At 32.1% G+C, this 8,969-nt stretch overlaps 1 pseudogene; it reads left to right on the top strand.

The window, feature by feature from the left end:
• Positions 1 to 1,681: 1,681 nt before the first annotated feature.
• LOC132418420 (ATP synthase subunit f, mitochondrial-like) lies at positions 1,682 to 1,927 on the top strand (annotated as a pseudogene).
• Positions 1,928 to 8,969: the final 7,042 nt, after the last annotated feature.

Below are 8,969 nucleotides of genomic sequence, written 5' to 3'. Positions count from 1 at the left end.
TCAGTAACTTCCAAGACATTATTAAGCATCTAAAATACATGAAATTAGACACCTAGGAGGAAAGAATAGGGTGTAAAAAATATTGTTAAAATAATAATAAAAAAAATTTAAAAAGTAATTTAAATATTTCTAAATTTAGTTAAATACACAAAAGGCAAGCATTAACTTACAGATCCAGGAAGCTTAGCCAGCATAAAGTAGGATGAATTTAAAGCAAACCACATCTAGGCATTTCATAGTCAAATTATGAAAAACCAAAGATATTACATTGAAAGCATCAGGGAAATAAGACAGATTACATATAGGGAAAAAATGATATGTTACAGCTAACTTCTCACCAAAAACAATTGAAACTGAAAGAAAAAGGAATCACATCTTAAAGTGCTGAAAAAAAACCCAACTGTAAATGCAGAATTCAATATCCAGTGAAAATATTCTTCCAAATGAGGGTGATATAAAGATATTTTAAGATAAACTGTTACCAGACTATCTAAGCTACAAGAAATGCTATAGAAAGTTCTTACGACTGAGGAAATTATACTGGATGGAAACTCAGATCTACAGGGAAAAATGAAAATCATCAAGAAGGATAAATATAAGGGTAAATTTTAAAAATATTGTCTTTCTCCAAAACACTGTATTGTTGAATTTATAACTTATGTAAATATAAAACATATGATAATAATAATACAAAGAGTGGTGAGTATATGAAATTTTAACTTGCAAGGTATTTATTTTTTACATGAATGGGTACAATATTTACTCTAAATGTACTGTGATAAGATTAAGATGGGTAGTCTAATCCTTAGAGCAGCTACTAAAATGGCACTAGAAGGTATAATTAAAAATCTAATAGAAGAATTTTTTAAAAAATTAAAAATGATTGAATTAACCCAAAGGAAAGCTTTTCATGAGAAGGTATTGTTTAGTCTATTTACATTTCATGTAATATTGATGCAGTTAGGTTTAAATCTACCATCTTGCTAGTTCTTATATATATTTTTTGTTTCTGTGATCCTCCTTTATTGTCACCATTTGGATTATTTCAATAATTTATACTAGATGAGAAAGCAAGGCACAACTTTATGTGGCCTTCAAGAGCCACACTTAAATATAAAGATGCATATATATCAAAAGTAAAAGAATATAAAATATATACAATGTAAATGGTAAGCATAGGAAAGCTGAAGTTAAGTGATTATAATATTATCAAACAAAATAGAATTTAAGAAAAGAGGAATTATTGACAAAAAAAGACATTTACCTTGGTTGGATGTAGTAACATCCTCTCTCAGTAAGTGAGAGAACAACTAAATAAAAAATTAGCGATCTGAAAACATTATCAACTAACTTGCCCCTATTAACGTTTTATAACACTTCACCCCACAACTGCAGAAAACTCATTCTTTTCTTGTGCACATGGAACTTTAAGCAAGATAGATAATATGCTGGGCCTTAAAATAAATCTCAATAAATATCAAAAGATTTAAATATTACAGAGAATTTTCTCCAAGCACAATAGAACTAAATTATAAATTAGTAACAAAAAAGTATCTAGAAATATCCCCAAATGGTTTAAAATTAAGCAGCCTACTTGTAAATGACCCTAGAGTCAAAGAATAAATTACAAGGGGAATTATAAAATAAATACACCTGGGCAATAGACACACAGGACACCAACATGGTGTCAGTGATACCAGTGAAGGAGAAGAAATTCATGGATGTCAAAATAGGGGAGCTGGATATTAATGTAGGATTTCACCCCTAAAGGCATTGTTGGAGCATTTCAAAGAGGTTATTACAAGTATGTCAATGGAAGAAAGGAAGCATCACTGGGGTTTCTATGGTGCTGGCAACTTACATGCTTTTCAACTATTGTCTTTCTTAGAAGGAACTCAAACATGAGAGGTTATGCAAGTACCACTGAAGAGAGCCCAGTGTGGAGTGCAACTCTACATTCCTGACCATGACCTTTTTTGCTTGGCACCCTTCCTTGAGGAACACAATGGTGTAAATCTTTTCATATCCTAATTGAGAATTAACATCCAATAAAAGATGACTGGTACATGTAAAAAAAAAAAAAAAAGAAAAAAAATCCACCTGAAATGTAATGAAAATGCAATATAGCAAAATGTGTGGGAAGCAGCTAAAGCAGTGCTTAAAAGGAAATGTATAAATCTGAATATATAAAAAAAGCAGGTCTTCTTTATATAAAAGAAAGGCTCAAAATTATTGATCTTAATTTTTACCTTATGAAGCTAAAAAAGAAGGGAAAGTTAAACCCAAAGTAGGAGAAAGAAAATAATAAAGATAGCAAAAATCAATAAAATAGAAAACACGAACAGTAGAAAAAATTAACAAAAAAATCTGGTTCTTTGAAAAGTTTGATAAAATAGATAAACTCTGTTGTAGATCAATGAATAAATAAAAGGTCAAATACAAATTACAAGTATCAGGAATGAAAGTAGGGATATTATTGCAGACCCTACACACATTAAAATGATACCCAAAGAATATTATGAATAACTTTATGTTAATGAAACTGACAAATTGGATGATATGGATTAATTCCTTGAATGACAAAAATTGCCAAAACTGACATGAAAAGATATAGAAAATTATAATAACTACACTTATGAAAGAAATTGAATGTATAATAAAAGTACAAAGAAAATTTCCAGAACACAAGTTCTTGTTGATGAATTCTGTGAAACATTTAAGAAGAAAATAACATTAATCTCATAAAACTTGTTTAGAAGATGAAGGAAGGGAAAATCCCTCCTAATTTGCTTTATGAGGTCTGAATAAGCCAGTTTCCAAAATCTGACAAAGGCACTACAAGAACAGAAAATAACAAGCTAGTGTTCATGAATACCAAAAAAATCCTTACCACAATAGTAGGAAATTAAATACAGCAATATAGATAGATGATAGATAGATAGATAGATAGATAGATAGGTAGATAGATAGATAGATAATAGATACATAAAGATAATAGAGGCATACTTCATTTTATTGTGCTTCTTTATTGTGCTTCACAGATATTGTTCTTTTTACAAATTGAAGGTTTTGGCAATCCTGCATTTTCCCAATAGCATTAGCTCTTTTCATGTCTCTGTGTCACACTTTAGTAATTCTTGCAATATTTCAAACTTTTTCATTATTATTATATTTGATATCATCATCTGTGATCAGTGATCTTTGATGTTACTACAATTCTGAAGGTTCAGATGATGATTAAGATTTTTAGTGATAAAGTATTGGGTTTAGTAAGATCTTACGGAAAACACTGAATGAACTTTTTGGCCAACCCAACATTTTTTAAACTAAGGTATGTATATTGTTTTTTAGACATAAAGTTATTGCACACTTAATAGCCTACAGTATCGTGTAAACATAATTTTTATGTGCACTGGGAAACCAAAAAGTTCATGTGACTTGTTTTATTGCAGTATTCACTTTGTTGCAATGGTGTGGAACTGAACCTGCAATAACTCTGAGGTCTGCCTGTACATGATGAGTAAGTGGGGTTTATTCCTGTACATGATGAGTGATGCAAGATTGGTTTAACATTCAAAATCAATCATTGTAACTCACCATTTTAAGGGAATAAAGAAGAAAAATCATGAAATCATTTCAAAAGATGCAGAAGAATAATTTGACAAATTCCACATTTCTTCATGATTTAAAAACAAGATATTCTTAGCAATTAGGGAAGGAACTTAGTGCAATAAAAGGGATCTACAAAAAGCCTATAGCTAACATTATTGATACTGATGCACTATTGGATGCTTTTCCCCTAAGAGTAGAAATTAGACAAAAATGTCACCTATCAGCATATTTCTTCAATATTGTACTGGATGTCTTAGTCAGTTTAGTAAGTCAACAGAGAGAGACAAAAAACTTGAAAGTTGGAAGGGAAAAATTAAAACTTTTTAATTAAGGAAGGCATGATTATATATTTAGAAAATTGTAAGGAATGTACAAATTAACTACTAGAAGTAAAAAGTAAATTTATCAAGATCTCAAATTACAAGGTCAAGATACAAAAATTTTAAAAATAATTGTGTTTCAGTGTACCAGCATTACACAATTGGAAGTGAATTTTAAAAATTTATAGTAACATCAAAAACATAAAATAGTTAGGAACAGACTGAACAAGAGATGTGCAAGACATCTACATTGAAAAGTTCAAAATATTGTAAGATAAATGTAAACATTTCTAAGCAAATGGAAAAAAACTTTTTGGTTCTGGTCCAAAACATAGAGTTTAGAAGTCATCACAACAAGCAAAAGATGAATAAACTGAAAATCAACAACACTTATTAGGTCCATCAGACAATTGAGGTCACAGGGCAAGCTGCCAACCTGAAAATTGTAAAGATAGGCAAACACAGAGAATCACAGCTTAACAGGAGCAGAAGTCCGCTGCTGGAGTCAGTACTGTGATTGACAAATTGCTGGAGGCTCAGTGTGGATGAGCTTGAGAGTTTAAAAAATAGATGGCTCAGTCTTAGGGATGCCCCCACATTTTTTAAAGTTTTATCCAGGAGCCCCACTAAGTTTGCAGGGTTAATATGGGAGAAAATTTCCCTCATGCTCCTGTCAGAGGGAGGGGGAAAATAGCCATTTTGGAAAGCGCCCAGTGTATTCTGCTCTCCCTAACAAAAACATGCTCTCAAGGAAAACTATTTTCCCAGAACCTAATTAACTTGAGTTTTATTGGAGTATAACTGACCTGGCAGAAGGGGAAATATCCAACTCCAGACACCTCTAGGCTTCCTGTCTCACCTAAGGAGAAAAAACAAGATGAAAAGCACTTATGAAGGTCATTGCCTGGGAACATAGGCTCACTAAAAGATTGAGACCTAATCATAGAACTATATGCTCTCCTCTCTGCTATCTTACATCACATCAGTTGGACTCTTATATAATAACAGAAGATTACAGCTGAAAGAATTGCGAGTCTCAGACTCTATTTAAAAAGGAGTCTCTAGAGAAACACAAAGACAACAGGGGAGACAAAAATCAAGGACACTAGAAAAAAATTTAGCTCTAACACCTACGGCTACAGCAACAGTGAATTCAGCCTAATTCCTAGCCAGATAAACATAAATCTCACACTTAAGGCATATTTATTTTGATTCATCATGCCTGACTATCAACAAAAAAAGATAAAGCATGTTAAAATGCAAAAAACACCATCTGAAAAGACAAAGCATGCAACAGAGTCAGACTCAGATATGATAGGGATTTTGGAATTATCAAAACAAGAATTTAAAATAACTATGATTAATATGCTTAGAACTTTAATGGAAAAAGTGAACAGCATACAAGAATAGATGGGTAATGTAAGCACAGAGATGGAAAATCAAGGAAAGAATCAAAGGAAATGCTAAAAATCAAAAACATTGTAACAAAAATGAAGAATGTCTTTGATGGGCTCATCATTAGACAGGACAAGGCCATGGAAAAATGTCAGTAAGCTTGAAGATATGTCAATAGAAACTTCCCAAACTGAAAAGCAGAAAGGAAAAAGAACAACAATGAAAAGAAAACAAAGAAAGAAACAGACTATTTAAAAACCAATTACAAAAGGTGTAACATACATACAGTGGGAGCCCCAGAAGGAGAAGAAAGAGAGACAGGAACAGAAGAAAAATTTGAAGTAATAATGGCTGAGAATTTTTCAAAACTAATGACAGACCTAAATAAATTGAGATATATACCATATTCAAAGATTGGAAGGGTCAGTATTGTTAACATGTCAACAATCCCCAACTTGATCTAAAGACTCAATGCAATCCCAGTAAAAATTCCATTTTAATAGCAATTAACACATGGATTCTAAATTTATGAAAATAAAAGTAAACTATAAGAACCAAAACAATTTTAAAAATAAAAACAAAGTTGATGTGTAGACTATTATTGACTGCAACCCTACTATAAATCTATAGTAATCAAGAGAGTGTAGCACTGGCATAAGGATAGATGAGCTGATCAATGGAAAACCAGAATAAACTCACATGTATATGGTCAATTGAATTTTGAAAATATTTTCAAGGCAATTCAACAAGGAAAAAATCCTTTCAACAAACTGTGCTGCAACAACTGGATAAACATATGAAAAATGATTGACCTTAAACCCTTCCTCACAGCATACACACAAATTAATTGGAGATGATTAGAGATGTGGCATAAAGCTAAAACTATGAAACTTCTAAATGAAAACACTGGCAAATATCTTTACAGTTTTGAGATGGGCAAACATTTAAGAGAGGACAAAAAAACAATAATCATAAAATAAAAACATTCATTAGTTGAATTCATAAAAAACTTATAAAAATGAAAATATCAGAAGAGACTGGGAAAAATATTAACAATACATATAGTGGACAAAGGACTCATATGCAAAATATATAATTAATGCCTACAAATCAACAATAAAGGAAAACAACCCAACAAAATGTCAAAAGAGTTGAGTAGTTACTTCACAAATAAGAAGTTATTCAAAGGCCAGTAAGCACATGGAAATGTACATAACATCATTAGTCAACAGGGAAACACAAATTTAAACCACCTAAAGATTCAAACCATCTGATATACCATTGCACTCACAATAGAACCACAATAGAATGGCTAAAATAATAATAAAAAAAAAAGTAAAAAGAAAATACCAAATGTTGATGAAGGTGTAGAATGATTGGATCTCTCATATATTGCAGGTGGGAGTGTAACATGTTACAACCACATTGGATAACTATTTAGCTATTTTTTGTAAAGTCAAATACAAAATTACCCAATGACCTGCAATTCTACTTCAATATACTTACCAAAGAGAAAGAAACTACATTTCTATAGTAATGTTCTTTGCAGCTTTATTCATAATAGCTTCAAATTGGAAACAACTAAAATATCCATTTGAAGGAGAATGAAAAAATTATAGTAATTTTTATAAAATGGAATACTAGTCAGCAACAAAAAGGAGCAAACTAAATGTGCATACATGAATGAATCTTAAAAACATTATGCTGACAGAAAGCAACCAGGCAAGACAGATTAATTTCATATTAAATTTGTATGAAATTTTGGAATAGGCAATATTAATTTATGAATATAGATATCAGATTGGTCACTGCCTGGGACAGAGGGTGGAAAGAATATCTTCTAAAAAGGAGATTCACTATAAAGGGAGCCAGAAGAACTTTTTAAGGTGATGGGAATGTCTATATTTTGACTGTAGTTGTGATTACAGGGTTACATACATTTGTCAAATTCATAAAATTTTACATGTTAAATCTGGATATTTTACCATGTATAAAATTTATCTCAATGAATAAAAGCTAAAAAGGTAGTAAGAAAGTTATAATTTATATTTTTCTTAATTGCTGAACAATTGCTTACAGAAAGGAAGGGTTAGTAGTTTTTATAAAGGAGAATTTGTTTTGGAGGATCTGGATGTTTTCTTTTTCTTTTCAAATTGTATTATGGAATCTAGAGCTTGGATTTAAGGATTATTCTTGAAAGAATATGTTTATGGAAGAAATTTTATAATCCATTCATATCAACTAGACTGAAAACCAGTGGTACTTACCTGGAGTGTTAAGTTATATCTGACAGGCCAGGGTGTAAACTTTGCATCAGGAAATGTATCTAATCCCTTGAAGCACATTTCCTGTAGGCATAATCATGATTAATTTGTTTTCTTAGTAGGGTGGATGAGTCATTCCCTTCATCTCAAAAATAGATGATTCCTGAAAACTGATTCAAGAAAATGTCTTAAAAAGCTAAGTCCCAATTTCAGTAAAACAGATGAAAAGTTTGCATAACTTGTATAATTTGGGGCCCAAATGATTAACTAGCAATGTCTCTAGCCATGGTTGCCTGGGGATGTTAACAATGTGACACTAAGAATGAAGCCATGTTACACAACTGGAGACTTTGCCAAAGGGGATAATATTCTTCAAGCCAAAGTGGCTTTTGGTCTCTATAGACCAACATAAGGAACCATATATGGATACCATAAGTATACCATTGCAGTTCCTGGCAAAAGAAACTTAGAGCTCTCAGGTTGGAGAGAGAACCTCCATATTTGTCTTTCATGAGCACCAATCTATAGAGACTGCATTTTGAGCAAATGCACTTGTGAACACCAAAACTTGGTTATTAAGGCATGAACCAAGGAGAGTCATTTCAGAACAGACAAAAGCATGATGAAATATGTTTTTTGAACATGTATTATATGCCAAGCTCTATTCCAAGTATTTCATAAGCACTAATTCATTTAATCTCTTGAAGTGGGTACTAATTTTGTTTTATCATCTGCATTTTACAGATTAGGCATTTGACATCCAGAGAGCTTAAGAAACTTGGATATATCACTGAGTATCTGAGACACCTACTAAATAAGCAAGACTGAACAAGAACATCCAAAAACCACACTGACTAATAATTTTCACACATTCTTCAGGGAGAAGACACTGGAGACAGATACAGGAGGAGCTGTGTTAGGTTTGTAGTTATGTCAATGCTTTTGATATTAGTTTTCAATAGCTGCTATAACAACTTGTCACAAATATAGCAGCTTAAATAAAATAATGATTGTCATTTATTATTTCACAGTTTGTGTAGATCGGAAGTCCAGGTGGGCTCAACTAGGTTCTCTTCTTAGGTTTTCACAAGGCTGAAATCAAGGTGTCAGAAAGCCTGGGATCTTATCAGGAGGTTCTGAGGTAGAATCTGATTCAAGGCTCATTCAGGTTGTTGGCAGAATTCAGTTCCATAAGGTTGTAGAACCGAGGTCCCCATTTCCCAGCTGGCTGTTGTCTAGGATTGTCCTCACCTCCTAGAGTCTGCCTACATTCCTTGGTTCATGGCCTCCTCCATTGTCAAAGCCAGGAACCTTGTGTTGATTCCTTCTTGTGTGTTGAATATCTCTGATGTCCCCCTATGACTTCATCTTTTGCCAT

The sequence above is a fragment of the Delphinus delphis genome, chromosome X (genome assembly GCF_949987515.2).
Source record: "Delphinus delphis chromosome X, mDelDel1.2, whole genome shotgun sequence".
In the NCBI taxonomy this organism is placed as follows: Eukaryota; Metazoa; Chordata; class Mammalia; order Artiodactyla; family Delphinidae; genus Delphinus; species Delphinus delphis.
This window is presented reverse-complemented; position numbering and strand designations above follow the sequence as displayed.